We start from the raw sequence: 16,777 nt of genomic DNA on the forward strand, positions 1-16,777 counted from the left end.
GTTTGAGCTCCACACTGGAATAGTTGCTGGGCTAGCTACTGTCTGTGCAGAACCTGCTTTGGATCCTCTGTCTTTCTCTCTCTCTGCCATTCCCTTGTTTGCTCTCTCTCTCTCAAAAATAAGTAAACATTAAAAAAATTAACAAGAAATGACTTTTAATTGTATTGAAAAGATGCAAAATATAATGGGGTACTTGGGTGGCTCAGTCAGTTAAGTGTCTGACTTCGGCTCAGGTCATGATCTCATGGTTTGTGAGTTTGAGCCCCCATCTCGGGCTCTGCGCTCACAGCTCAGAGGCTGGAGCCTGCTTTGGATTTTGTGTCTCCCTCTCTTTCTCTGTCCCTCCCCCACTCAATCTCTGTCTCTCTGTCTCTCAAAAATAATAAACATTGAAAAAATAAAAGATGAAAAATATAGTAATTATAATTTATCTTTTAGAAATAAAAAGAAACACCAAATTCAAAGATTTAATCTGCTCAGTTATTAAGGATACCATGGTGAAAACAATAGTGGTCCTTAGATATTATAACTTTTTAAGGAAAAAAATCAGATTGCAACCTATTTATATACATAACCATTTAGAGAAAATATTGCCTAGTTTTTTGTTTTCATTTTCAATTTTTTTTTCTTCCCCACATGGTTTACTTTGGAAAAATGAACAACATATAATATTAACAAAGCAAGTAAAGATGAAATATTGTAGTCCATATGCAGGAAATACTCACTGTAGTCAAAAGAGATTTTCTATTTAAAGATTATAGGATTGCGTTTAGAAACAGAGCAATTTAGTGTAATATATTCTATGAATACGTAATTTTCACCAGGTCAGCCCCTTCTTTTTTTATTCTCTCCACAATGCCCAGATGAGCTCTTTGCTTTCTGTTTTGCATCAAAGACAAATTACTTCCTTGCTGTACTCAGAAATAGAAGAATATAATGAAACTCAATGTCATTTAGCAAGGCATCAGATTACAAAGATGGTCACTACAACTAGCTTTAAAAAACTTTCAGAGCAGATAAACAGCACCTGTTTTGTTCCTTTCTTGACTTGAGGTGGTAGGGGAGGTGATAAAATTACAAGAAAGTGACAACCAGATAATTTTTACAAACATCTAGGAAACTAATTTTCAAACTTTTAAAATATGCTTCCCAACCATATAGGACAAAAATCTACTAATCATATAAAGGTATAGAAAGATTTGATTTTCATAAATTTGCTTGTAAAATTACACACTGGAAGTCCCTGAGGTTTTAAGTTTAGAAATTTAGTCAAGTTTCTCTCTTGTAATATAACATTGCGGGACCCCTCTATAATGCATTTATTCTAAAAATAGGTGGGAGTCCCAAAGACTTTCTGAGAGAATGAGGACTTCTTTAAGCTTACCTTGTGTTCTCCATGATTTTCAATTGCTGTTATTATTGCTTTTCTTTTTCTTCAATATTGTTTTAGATTTATTGTTATTATCTTCTTGTCAGGTTTTCTGCAAGTAAATAAGTCAATCTGTTAATTATTTTGGCCTCTAGTTTCCTAGACATTTATACATGAAAGTGTGGTCTTTTGACATAAAGCCATATTTTGGTGTTCAATAGTTATAACACACACTCCAGCCTAACTTTTTACCAGGCCAGCTTATTAGTTATGTGTTGCTTGTCATTATGTGCCACAATTCCTTAAATACATTGCCTATTAATTGGATATTCCATGATTTTGTGCAGCTTTCTCTCTGATAGCTCTGACTCATGCTTTGATAAAGAGAGGTAGATATTCATTTTCCATTTGTCAAGCGATTCTTTCCAATTAACTTTGAAAGTGGAATAATTTCCATTATTCGGAATATTTCATCTATTTTGTTCACTCTCCCATATTCAAAATAATGATTTTGTATATGATCGTTAGTCATTTCACTCATTTGACTTTTTGTGCAGACTGTTGGGTAAGGATGAGACTCATAGTTTGCTCTTTTCATACCTCTCACTATTCTTATCAATGAACTGTTTTTTTTTTTTTTTGGCACATCCTTCTCTTCTTTCCCTCTGAAGCCTTATCTATATATTTTCTTTGTAAATATATGACTATATACATATATACACATATGTATATATATGTATATATGTATATAATCATATATTATATGACTATAATATATGATTATATATTATATATTATATATTATATATTATATATTATATATCATATATGTATATATGTATATAATCATGCCATATCTCATGACTTAAGGTTTTTTGCAGTAAATTAATTTTACTCAATAAATAAAATTATCTTATAATAATACTAAGATTAATAATATATACAATGTATTGAATGAGTTTATGAATGATTCTTGATTCTTTGAATCGAGCACTGTGATAACTTTATTACACATATTGACCAATTAAATCTTTATAATACAGAAAAAAAATCAATGATGAAACTTTAAAATTGACAAGCTGGAGAGAAATGCTTTCATCGAAGCACATGGCCAAGTTCATTTTATTTATTAACATTTGTATAGAATCTGTCATGTGTCAGACACTATTTGTTTTATCAACTATCGCAAATATTAACTCATTTATTCCACATGACAATTACAAGAAGTAAGCCATTATTATTACCGTACATTTTCTACCAATAAGGAAAACGCAGCACTGAAAAGTCAAATACGTTGTGCAAGATCTCCTAACTAATATGTGGGAAAGCATGGATTCAAACCTGGACAGGCTTGCTACTGAGTACACAATCTCACTCACAGTGCTGTGAGGGCTCTCTTGCCTTAGTCCTGATAGAGGATATACTAACACAAATGGCATTGATTGGTATGTTTCAAAACAAATAATGGCACCCATAGACACCCAGGAAACATATTTGGACACTATCATTTTACAAAGATCTACAGGACTAGGAAGTCAAAGACATATTTATATTTACATTTCCTTTTATAAATACTGTGAGTTCCCAAAAGAGAAGAGTCTGTGTTAGATAGTGCAAATTAAATTACTGGGCCATCACTTAAGAAATCGGAATGATAAAGCCTAAGCAAGGGTTCAAACACATTGTATGGAAAACAAAGAAACTGAATTTGCCCTGGAATCAGCTGGCCTCCTCATCTACCTCTAAACCAGTGAGAACTCGATCAGATAAATCTATGGACTCAAGTATTACATGCAAAGAAAAGCAACAGCTGAGGGACTATTCATAGAAAATAATAAAAGGCAAGTGGCTCAAATTGAAGTCCCACAGCTTGGTTGGTAAGTGTCATTCACATGGAGGTTTCTCCTCCTGGGATCACACAAAGAGAACCTCTGTCTACTTGAAAGTTTTTCCTATTAGACAGTTATTTCTGCATTTCTTACCTGGACTGCCTTACTCTGTCTATAAAGCTTTGTTGAATATTGCCTTATATTTTTCTAATTGTTTTTGTTTACTCCTAACCCCTCCTTACTTAGACTTCAAGACCCATTTTGAATCCCAAATCAAATCCTCCCCTACTATCACAGTCTAATTTATATATATTTTTTCCTGTCTGCACTCCTTACATAAGTAATACATTATAATTTAACTGCATAAAACATGGTGTATTTTCATATTGATAACTTGCTTAGAATAACTGCTTAAGTACTTTAATTTTACCAGGTCCTTTGTCTTAAGCTACCTGCATCCTTGGATACAGCCTAAGTGTATTACCCACAATAAGATTTCAAAAAATATACATTTTTTATCCGATATTGTGACTAGACATGCTGAAGATACTCTAAAAGGTATGATAAAGTCTACTTTTAAGTGCTTGGACAACATGATTTATTAAAGCAAAACACTATTTTGTCAATAAATTCTCAAAATGTAGGTACTGTTTTGTAGGCAGAATAATAGCCCCCAAAGATGGTCCCTTCTTAATCCTCAGAATTTATCAATATATCTTACATGTCTATGATTCTGACACCAATTCCAATGTGTGGGTTTTTCTCTCACACCAAGTAATTCTCTGATACCAGCTAGGGACATCCTGCAATTCAATTCAATTCTGACACCATCCGTCTGAAGATAGTGCCAGATCCCACAGGTTAAGGGCTCAGTCCTACAAAACTGCTCTCCTCTCCACTTCAGATGCTAATCTCTAGCTCAAGCTCTTATCTATGGGGTGTAGATCAGAAGTTCCACTGGCCCCATTCTTGGGTTGAATTAATTTGCCATAGCAGCTTACTAGAACTCAGAGAAATATTTTACTTGCCATATTATCAGTTTATTATAAAAGAACCTTCACTGGAGAGGTATGATTGATTAAATCACTGGCTGCTGGTGATTCTCCGGCCCCTCACTTCTCCCTGGAGGTCCTGGGATGAACTGAAAGTTTCAACCCTCTGATGACATTGTTGGGTTCCTGACAACCAGCCCCCATCCTTAGGTAACCTAGGGCCTTTCCAAAAGTCACCTCATTAATATAACAGAAAGTAATTTTCCCCCCCATCCTCTTCACTAAAGAACTTCCAAGAGTTTTAGGAGCTTTTTGAAGAAGGAAGGAGAGAATATAGCCAAGGTATGTGGATGGCCACTAGAATTTGGAAAAGGCTGGGGGATGTATTTTTCCTGGGGCCTCCAAAAGAAACACAATCCAGCTTATATTTTCATTTTAACCCATTTAGAACCTTATCAGACTTCTGACCTTCAAGAATCGAGAAATAATAACATGTCTTGGGTTAAGTCACTAAATTTATTGTGATTGTTAGGGCAGCAATAAAAATATAATACAGCCATAATGATGATAAAAACGTTTGCCACATCAAAGAATGTAAATACTGTGTGATTACATTTATATATGTGTTATTTTTTTTATATCATATCATTATTTCATTCCTTTTATGATACTTACCTAATGCAAAGTCTCAGAACATTTTATCATCTGTATTTGGCATAGAGTAAACTGAGAGGTGGGTGTGAGATTGGGAAACATTTCTTCCAGATTCTGCTTAAGGAGCAGTAAATTGCATGGCAATTAATTCTGTGAATTTTCATGGGCATGTTTATGAATGGGCATCTATCTATCTATCCTCTATCCTCTAACTACCTATCTCTTTATCTATCATCTATCTATACATACATTTCTATTGACACTATTACAATTTGGAGGATTTGAATCTATTCCTGTTTTAACTGAAGCAAACAAGTTTTGTTGTTTTGTCTAAATGGTGAAACTTTCTAGTTTTGATACTTTTTTTGTTACTATTTACGCCATTTCCTACATGTTCAGGTAACCAAAACTATCTATTCCATTTACTTCATGTCTTCTCTGTCTTCAGAGATTTCACTTTTCTGAAATAGGTCACTGTAATATAAGTTTTTATTTTCTCTGTCAGAAATGCAGTCAAATATAACTAAACTCTAGTGTGTACAAAGCTGACTGCATTCTTGCTAATAATCATGTCATATGATGTATCTATTAGAAATCCTGACTCTGAGGGCGCCTGGGTGGCGCAGTCAGTTAAGCGTCCGACTTCAGCCAGGTCACGATCTCGCGGTCCGTGAGTTCGAGCCCCGCGTCGGGCTCTGGGCTGATGGCTCAGAGCCTGGAGCCTGTTTCCGATTCTGTGTCTCCCTCTCTCTCTGCCCCTCCCCCGTTCATGCTCTGTCTCTCTCTGTCCCAAAAATAAATAAACGTTGAAAAAAAAAAATTAAAAAAAAAAAAGAAATCCTGACTCTGACCGAGTAAAAGTGACTCGCTCTTTTTTACCCATGTTGTTTCTGGTTTTAATCTTCATTGCATGTCTCCTCTTTTGAAAGTCCTACCCTTCCCTCACCCCTTGTCCTATCCATCTTCTATGTATCCTCTATGTATTATCTATCTATCATCTCTCTATCTAATCATCTAATTTACATGACTTTATTCTCATTTAAAACTATATAAGAATTATTCTAGAGAGAAAATAATGGAAATAAAATAAATTATTTTTAGTCTAAAAATATTTGGAACTATCTTTGACTTTTCTATTTACTTGTACCTCTTCAAGCAACAAAAATAAACTTGACATTATTTCTTTGTACTATTTTAAGCAATACACTAATATTTAAGTGTATTCATAGATACAAAATAGAATCAAATGAAAGCCAAAAATAAATATTCAAAAATATTCTTTAACATTTTTTTAAATAATGAAATTTTAACATTTAGTTTTAGTTTATGTATAAAATGAAAACACAAATTTTAGCCACTAAATTAATTCCTAAAAAAAAACTGTTTGTTTAGAGAGTGGGTCCATTAGTGATTAGAAATATGGACACTAGTTTCCGTCTATTAGCCTAAAATCTTGGTCCTGATCTTAAATTGCTCTTTGTCCTAGTAGAAGTTTCTATGTATTCTCTCCGTATCTTGGTCCCTCATTAAATTACTGGAAGAATTAAGTGAGTAAATATATTAAGTCTTCAGTGTAAACACACAATAAACACAAACCAAACCATCATAAGCGATTCTGTAATAGAAGACCAAAATAACATGAAATAGCAGTTGAAACAGATATTGGACGTACATAGTGATAAACTGATAAATGAATAAATAAGAAGAATTTGAAAGTCATGTTTTCTGCTCTAGAGTGGCATCTGAAACATACGATGTGGCATAATACATTAATCTGTCTTACTATCAAAATAAGTATTACTTTGCCATTTACTATCAATAAAGAACCACCACAAATTCCCTAGAAGGGTGAAAATTCAAAACCTATCCAGATAAAAACTGTTTTTATATTGATGCTATCTCTGGGGATATGTTTGGAATTGAACTTCTTGTTTTTGAGCACTGTGACATTATTGTTCATTGGAATGAACATGAGAAATTGCTCATCAATGACATATAAAATTTTTTAAAAGATTGGAATTTAAAATCCATCCCTGGAGCTCATCTTTATATTGAAGCAATTTCATAGCCAGGGTTTGAATTTCAGTCCTTATGGATTTTAAATGAGAATTGTTTTCACATTGCTTACAGAATAAACTAGGAGGACTAAATATATGTCTATGCTGATATAGAGACTCTGTGTGAAATTCAGATTATTCAAAGGAAATACAAATAAATATATTATGTACGTACTCTCATATTTTCCTGATAAACTTTATTTTTATTTTAATGTTCGTTTGTGATAAGAATTAATAATAGAATTAAAGATAAATATTCACGTTGTATGAAATCTTAGATTTAAAAAATGTTACATATCTAGTTTCTTATATACTCCATTCTCCACTCTTATTTGTGTTTCCAATTCGTCAATTTTAAAAAACTATATAAAATATCCAAGGGAGATACATTAAATCTAACATGACATTTCACATTAATATTGTACTATTTATTATAGATTATATTGAAATTGAGCATAACAGTGAAAAATGTAACTCTAATCTTTCTGCAGACATGAGAATGATGTTAGGGCAATACTTATGTGTTCCCTTTTAAAAATTTTAAGTGTCCTATTTGACGATGCATAATACATTTGCATAGCAGTGTAACATTTATTCATATCCTACATGGATATATTTTCTAAGATCACTATCTTTAACCCTAAATTGGTAAGACTGAAAAAAATATCTCAAAACACAGACTAGAAATAGCTATCAATATGTTTATTTGTTTTATTATATAGCTAGAAGTTTTATATTAGACAATACATGTTCAATATATATTTAAGAAAAGAGATTGAAGCATTAATACCCCAGGCCATTGAAATGGACTCGAGGAGGTTAATAAACATTAACTCAATAAATATTTTTAAACACACGCCAGACACACTTATTGTCATGGTTATTATAAATGGAGCTAACAGTCAAATAGATAAGATAATGTCATTTCTCAATATATTTTATAACGAATATAAACAGAATGGAAAGGATATAAGCACTATTCATGGAAGCACTTTTCAGGAAGAGATAAAGAGCCGCACAACCACTAAAAAAGGAACAACAGAACATCATATCATGGGGTCTGTTAAGACTGAGACAGGAAGGGAGAGGAAGAAAGTTCAGAACGGATAATGTAGATCAGTTTGCTTAGCATCAGAAAGACATGTTACGTTTACTCTCAAAGTACATGGTCTTTTGTACTCAAGTTACAGGAGAAAGACATGAGAAGAAGGTTTGAAGCAAGTATATTACTTTAATTTACAATTTAGGAACATGTTGGTAACTAATCTGAATGCATAGTCTAGTAGGAGTTTCTGGACTGAAGGAGGCTAGTTAAAAGGCTATTGAAACATCCGGAGGAGAAAGAAAGTAAATCAGGAAAAATAAAATTTACATCTATTGAATTAGAACCCAACTCATAGTCTATTTGAGAAAATATAACCCTGGTAAAAGTAGGGTTAAGAATTGAGACACCAAACTCCAGTATCCAACCCCAAACACATTTTTTTTTTCTGCTATGCTGAAAAATATCTGTCTTTTGTCTTGTTTCTCATTCTGATTTTCCTTCTTCTGAATGACCATTAAAGATGAATACATGGGCTTCTAGGAGAAACTGCTTCAAAATTCTAGAAAAGTTTTTGGAACAGTAGATCAATAGTGAATCTCAAGTGTAATCTATCAGAATTCTCTCATGACAGAAAAGTAAAAAGGTCAACATGTTAATGTCTGTGAAATCATTTCATATTTGTAAAATATCCAGCTCTGACTCTATCAAGTGTTCGTGATTTACTTCCACTTCTAGTTTAGTCCAAAGAATGTTCAGGGTAGTACGGGGTACAATAAATAAAATGGCACAATGCTTAAATTCAAATATTGACTCCACCATTTGACCACTGTGTTCTACAGGGAAGTCACTTGGGCAGTTCAAGCCCTCTCAGACTCCACTTCCTTACTTATCTTTTTCAGAGGGTTATTTTGATGATTAAGTCAGTAATAATTACTTACACAGAGTATCACACACAAGAATGACAGTAAGTATCAGCAATATTACTATTTATAGGTTTTCTAACACTTATACTCTTCTCTTGCCATGTAATTGAAGGCATTCACAGCCTCTGGGAATTAAAATGCAGACATCTTTGGGGAGTCATTCAGAAAATTCCTCCTATCAATGTAGTGTTTTCACGATTCTGATCAAATTATCTCTCTTATGATAGTTAAGTCATTTAAAAATCACTTCAATTCTACCTTTCCTTTTGTTTTTTGAAAGACTGTGACAATATCCTCGTGGAAAACAATGTATGCTATGAACTGTTATATACAAAATAAAGTTAACACTAAGAGTTAGTGGCAAAAAACTAAAACTTCAACTTAAAGACGGGTCTTCCTGATGCATGGTCATGATGCTACAATTAATGGAATTTATTTCTTTTTATTGTAATGTATTGTACATATAAACTGTCTTTAAATATTACCTTTTATTTGAAAATTGTGAAATGCGATTAAAAATGCAATTAGTATTTGACCAAAGATAACTAAAATAAAAAGGAAGAAAGATAGGTTTGTTTCCCAGGGAACACATGAGAAATCTGCTTTGATCGCAGTTCAAATCTCTATTTAGGGTTTCTTACTCAGGATTATCATTTTGCCACCTTTAAAAAAGAAATGCTTACTCTATTTTTGATGAATATTGAATTATGTTCAACAACTGTTCATGTTTTGATCTTCTCAAACTGGTGAATACAGATCTTAATTAGTAGTCAATGGTATGATGAGTGGAAGTAGGCAGAAGAAAAAAGCAAAAAAAGTTAATTTTCCTGCAATGTTAATTTTAGACAAAATGTTTGGAAAGTCTCAATTTTATGTTAAAACATAAAAGAGCTATTTCATGAAATATGCAATATTTATATGTTTTTATGATAAAGGGTGTTCTAGTAAATGTATGCTTGTACTATGGCCAATTTATGTTATAATTTTGGAAACTATGCATGGGCATTTGTTTATTCTTCCCTACTGATAGTGTATATTGACAAGAAAAGGTCAAAATCAAAACCAAAACTCAATTAATTAAAAAAATATAAAATGCAAAATATCAAAATAAATTATTTACAGACACCAGAAATGGCTAAATCAGGGGCGCCTGGGTGGCTTAGTTGATAAAGGTCCGACTTCGCCTCAGGTCATGATCTAGAGTTTCAGGTTCGTGAGTTTGAGCCCCGCATCTGGCTCTGTGCTGACAGCATGGAGCCTGGAGCCTGCTTCAGATTCTGTGTCTCCCTCTCTCTGCCCCACCCCCAGTCACACTCTGTCTCTGTCTCTCTCTCAAAAAGAAACATTAAAAAAAGTTTAAAAAAATGATTAAATCAAAAAGGATGAAAAGGGCTAGGATTCTGGAGAGACAACATAAGAATGGTGAGCTAATTATCTGCAACCTCATGGTCCCTGTTGGCTATTCCAAGTCTGTGTGTTCATAGGGGCTAAGATTTTAGGTTTGGAATAAACAGAGACCTACTCCTATACAAACAGAAAAAAAAGAAAAAGGCATTTTTGAAGTCAGGGAGCATTTTGAAGTCATGAAGCATTCCTTTTCACAACACTTTTTAATTCTGTGCAGTATGGAGGTCTAAAATCTAATGTGAGTGGAATTTTGGCAGTCTTGCAGCACTGCAGAGACAGAGATTAGAATGCACATCTCCCAAACGGAAGGGCCCAAGTGAATGCACTGGGATCTCAGCGGGAAGAATGAGATCAACTCAAACTTCACTCACTTTTGTCGCTAATTAGCTGAAAGTTAATGGCCTTCAAATGACTCTTGTTAGGTAATGAACTAAAGAATAATTTCTGGAGAAAGATCATTTCACCTAGTACCTATATATTTATAAAAACAAACTGACAGAAAATAAAAAAAATTCTCAACATGCTAACAGACAGGACCTTAAGGTCAGAAGTTAAGAAGAATTCAAAAGAAAGAAAGAAGAAAGAAAGAAAGAAGAAAGAAAGAAAACTAAAACTAAAAATAAACTCACATATAATCCACTTATGTAATTTGGAGCCAAATATTTTAAATTAAAAACTAATTTTTTAATGTGTCTTTTTTTTTTTTAATTTTTTTTTTCAACGTTTATTTATTTTTGGAACAGAGAGAGACAGAGCATGAACGGGGGAGGGGCAGAGAGAGAGGGAGACACAGAATCGGAAACAGGCTCCAGGCTCTGAGCCATCAGCCCAGAGCCTGACGCGGGGCTCGAACTCCCGGACCGCGAGATCGTGACCTGGCTGAAGTCGGACGCTTAACCGACTGCGCCGCCCAGGCGCCCCTTTAATGTGTCTTTTTGAGAGAGAGAGAGACAGAGACAGAGACAGAGACAGAGAGTGAGCGGGTGAGGGGCGGAGAGAGAGGGAAACATTCTTTTTTTTTTTTTTTTTAATTTTTTTTTTCAACGTTTATTTATTTATTTTTTTTTTGGGACAGAGAGACAGAGCATGAACGGGGGAGGGGCAGAGAGAGAGGGAGACACAGAATCGGAAACAGGCTCCAGGCTCTGAGCCATCAGCCCAGAGCCCGACGCGGGGCTCGAACTCACGGACTGAGAGATCACGACCTGGCTGAAGTCGGACGCTTAACCGACTGCGCCACCCAGGCGCCCCGAGAGGGAAACATTCTGAAGCAGGCTCCTGGCTTCAAGATGTTAGCACAGAGCCCGATGTGGTGCTCAAACTCACCGGCCATGTGATCATGACCTGAGCCAAAGTCTGATGCCCAACTGACTGAGCCACGCAGGTACCCCTAGCACCAAAGATTTTATAATACAGTGGTATGGTAAAGAAAATAGAAGAGGCATTATTTAGAAAACTAGTTAAAAGTATGGAGAAAATTGAATATAGGAACGTATGAAAAGTATCAAATGGAAATTCTAGACTTGCAAAATACATATTTGAAAATCAAAATTCATAGATGATAGTTAGCAGAAGGTGAGAAAATAAAAACAGACTTTTTGAAACTGACGATAGACACGTAGAAAATATCTACACTGAAAGAGACAGAAAAAAATATTAATTTAAATAATGAATATGATATGTAGGAAATAGTAAAAGTTAAATGAAGAGGAAATGATATCCTCAATGTATCAGGAGAAATGGTAATGTTTTGAGAAAAGATACTGGAAATTATTACTTTGAGGAAAGGTAAATATTAATAATTTTAATATATAATTTTATAAACATTCTTAAAATTGCCTTGCTATAATTGTAATTTATATGAATTCACAAATAGATGACTATCATGATATATAGCCTCTTTTGATAAAATTCAAAGAGGTCCCTGCATTTTATGTGCCAAATGTCATAATAATTTGGTTTTAAATCTGTTAAAAGGACTCACAAGAATTCTGATACATATTTGTAAGTAATGTATACAAATTCAGACTGATACACCTTTATTGTAGTTGAAATTCCAACTGACCATAAGTAGCATCGCTGTTGGATGGTATGATTTTTCCAAAATAGTGAGTAATTCTCAGTAAATATATTTAAAAATTTTTTTTTGATAAGTGCAATGTTGGAAATGTCAATGAACATTAAAATTATTCAAAATACATTATATTTGGATCTGGGAACAAAGTTAAATTTTAGGGTCAGAAAATTTGCTCAAGACCCAGGACAAGTCTTCTTTATGTGAAATTGTCTCAAACCCAGGGCATCTAGTATTTCAAGGATAAACATCCACCAGAATAAATATCAGTTGGGCCCCTTCAATCACTAGACAACAAAATACAAACTCACACATTTCCCCAAATGTTCCACAAAACATGGGAACTCCCTATCTCCCCACACACATATGAAAATCACTGTCTATAGGGATATTTTAGGTAAATTTTCAAGAGACTGAAGTATTGTAATTTTCCAATTGTTATCTTTCAATCTTCTCTTTTCAAGCTCATATTCGATATTTAGAATTTTTTTAGGTATATTGAAAATAGGACCTCATTCAAAACAATTACTAATCGTCACCACCAACACTAAGATCTCTCCCCTTAGGCTACCAACATAACTACTGATTCCTTAATTCTGCTTTTTCCTAATTCCCCAATGGATCCCCAAATCAGTTCTCCATAAAACAAGAGGGAACTTCTTTTTTACAAATTACATTATGTCACTTTTCTGCTCTCCTCTTTTGAAAGTCTTTCCTTCCACTTAGAATACAATTATAAATTCTTCATTTGGCCTGGAAATGCTACAACACCTACACTCTGTCCACTTCTGCAAACCTTATATTCTACCATTCTTCTACTCATTATCCACAAGCACATGAGCCTTTAAATTCTCCACGCAAACATGAGGCTCAGGAATCGTGGGATCCTCCGCCCTTTTAGAGATTGCTAAAATGTGCTTCCCTAAGTTATGCACATGAGTAGATCCCTTGTTTGATTCAAGTAGGTCAAATAACTCCACTTATGTCTAAACCAGCACTCAATCCACTTAGCAGGCATAATTTTCCTTCACAGAACCTAGTAATACCTGACATTATATTATGTGTTTATATATTCATCCGTTATATTATGTATTCTCCTCTATATGTGTTTAAAGGCAGAAAACTGGTCTGATTGTAATATGCTATATCCCAGGTACCTAAAATGCTACCAAGAAATAATATGCATTTAATAAATGTTAAGTCCTGGAATAATCTAATGGTTTCCTTTCTCTAAATTTTAGGAAAAATAGTTTAATTCAATGAATAGTAAAGGTATAGGATATTTTCTTTGAAATGATTTTCAATCTTTCCATTAAGAGAAAAGTTCTTTCTTTCTCTTTTCTCACTTGACTACACAATATATCATTTTATGAGATCATAAAGTAATATATATTTTTGATCCCAAGAAGAATTTATCTGCCCTGAAACTGTTAGTCTGATAGCTATTGTTTTAATATTTGCTAAAGTAAATCTTCTAAGCCTCTTCTATTGGAATGATTTTTTTAATGCTTTATTTGTATTCTTCTTTAAATGAGCAAAGGGAATAATCTAGCCACAAAAGACTTACAGTAACCCTGATGCCAATGGGAAATTGAATATTTTTAATAAAATATTGAGGTATGTTATTTTACATTTTGTGTTATGTGATCTGTTATATGAAAATGCTTGTCTGGGTATTAAGGAACAAGAACACCCTGAAAATATCCTTAGGGTCATCTACAGGTAATACAAAGTCAATAAAATTGCTTCACTAATAATTTTGAGACTTCCCACAAAGATTCTGGTACTGAGTCAAGTTTTTGCATAAGATGAAAGAATATGTCCAATGAAATTCAATCTATGAGAAATTCAATCTATGAAACAGAAGACTCTGTTATCAGAAACTTGTAATTTTATAATCATGATTTCATCATTTCCCTTAGTAGAATTGTCACAGACCTATAATAATTTAATCTTTCAATCATTGAACTATCTTGCCTTTAAATAATATAATTCTGCTTTTCCACAGAGATACATTTACAAATAAAAGAACAAAATTTTTCAAAATCTTTTTTTTTTTTAAAGAGAGACAAATACTGTGGATCATAAGAGTCTGTCAATCCATAAACTTTGGGTAGAGAAGTCTTTAAGTAAATACTCATTTGGCAATAAGAATATTTATTATTTTATTATTTGTATTACTGAAATCCTGTAAAGATATATTTGTACATGTACTTACATTTTAAAAAAACTGAAAAAGTAATTATCTTAATAATTTTAACATGTGTTACAGAATAAGGTTTATTTTCTTTTCTGATTTCTACATCGCTTCCCTGAAGATACTATCTTCCTTTATTGAAGTTGAATAATTTCATATACTTAAAACACCACAGGGAACAACAGGAGAGTGGTAATTTCAAATTTTCATAGTGTTTTTTAATTTGGTTTATGGCTTAGAATTAGCATGTCTGTGCTCAATGCCAAAAGATGTTTGCTCATTTGTTTGTTTGTATTTTGCCAGTGAGGACCTGAAATTTCAGAAATACATGCATAACATCTATTATAATTCTGTCAAAAGTAGGAGTCCAACTCTTACAACTAAACTACTATTTTCTCAAGAAATAAAGACCTTCAGTCGGTGCTCATACTTTATTCATGATGTGTGTGTTTGCATCATTATCTACTTTGAGTCATTTTCTTTTTGTTATGTGTCAAATAAAGTTGAAATTATGTACCAAGTCACCTTTCAATGTGCAATTTCAATGCACAATAAAGTGAAAGATTCCTTTCAAGATACACTCATCAAATATAACTTAATAGGAAAGTATGTGTTGTGATTGTGAATATGCATTTATTAATTATACATTAATTATTTGTTAACATGATGCTCAGGGCCTGAAACAAGTATGAATTTATCTTTGAATTGAATTATTTAATATAAATAATAAATCTTTATATTATAATAAATGTTGCTCTAGTGTATGAATTAATTTAGTTGTTTAATGTCTGTAAATCCTTAAAAAGAGTTATCAGTGGGAAAAATCCATAATTTTTGTTGAGTTTTTTATATATTAACTACATTTATTGTTGACTTCCTAGAAACTAACTCAACATCACAAATATAAAAGTTTAACAATTACTACACTCTAATGAATTTTGGGAAAGTAAAATTCAGTCAGTGGTTCATACACCCAAAGAAAGTTTGTCTGAGTTATTTTTATTTTAGTTTGGTTGCATTTGAGAATACTTACAATGTAAGTATTTAATAATTGGTATGTATTTGATGATTACAGTGTGCAATCAGCAATGAAGAAAAATTATTAAGACTAGATACTGTCCTTCCTAAGATTACTATTAGGTTAGTAAGCCAGAATACAGACTTGAAACAGTTAATGTATTAAAATGCATATGAAAAACACATTTAATTAGCAAATGCACATTTAAAAATGGCATCTCAACTTGACACCTTTAGGGACTATTTAAAAAATTTCTTTTGCAGTCTAAATTTCTGGAGAGGAAGAATATTTGATAACTGCTTTATAATGTTGCTTCTAAAATAATGCTCAGCTTAGAAGCCCTTTGTCAGTAGAGAAGGCTTTTATCAGCATCCCTGCCTTCCACTACACATTCTTTTACAGAAAAAGAGAAACCTGCAAGTTTATATCTCAACATAATCTCAAACTTGTTTCCACTGCTGAGATGATAAACCTTTAATTTTATTTCCCATTCAGGTTTATGCCTTTGTTTAGTTTCTAAGAAGTAACGAGAAGTCTGTATTTTATTGCCTGAAGTATACAATGAACTGGTATGATATCTAAACTTCCACCTTAGATACAAGTGTAAGAAACAGAAAAAAAATAAATAAAAAAGTAGATAAAGGATGAAAAATCTCAGCACAGGCAGGAAAATAACACAAATTGGAGGAAGGGCTCAGCCTAAGAAATATTCATATGCTATCATATAAATGACTGAGTCCTCTTTGCCACTCTTAATTTAGTATTGAACTTCTGCAGACCTCTTAAAAGAAATTACTCTTAAACATTGTTTGAATTCTTTATGGAATTTTAATTTACAGTTTACAAAATGTGCAAATATAAATATATTTGTACTACATAATGTATATAACAAAATCCAATGATAATACATTGTTTTATGAAAGTATTTAAAAAATATTTTCTTGGGGTGCCTGGGTGGCTCAGTTGGTTAAGCATTTGACTTCAGCTGAGGTTTTGATCTCGTGGTTCACAAGTTCAAGCCCTGTGTCAGGCTCTGTGCTGACAGCTCAGAGCCTGGAGCCTGCTTCATATTCTGTGTCTCCGTCTCCTTCTGCTCTCCCCACTTGCGGTCTCTCTTTCTCTCTCGCTCTTTCTCAGAAATAAACATTAACAAAATTGAAAAAAAAGAAAAAGAAAAATTTTCTTAAATTATTAAATTATTTAATATATGCA

Source organism: Leopardus geoffroyi, chromosome B1 (assembly GCF_018350155.1).
Source record: "Leopardus geoffroyi isolate Oge1 chromosome B1, O.geoffroyi_Oge1_pat1.0, whole genome shotgun sequence".
Lineage (NCBI taxonomy): Eukaryota > Metazoa > Chordata > Mammalia > Carnivora > Felidae > Leopardus > Leopardus geoffroyi.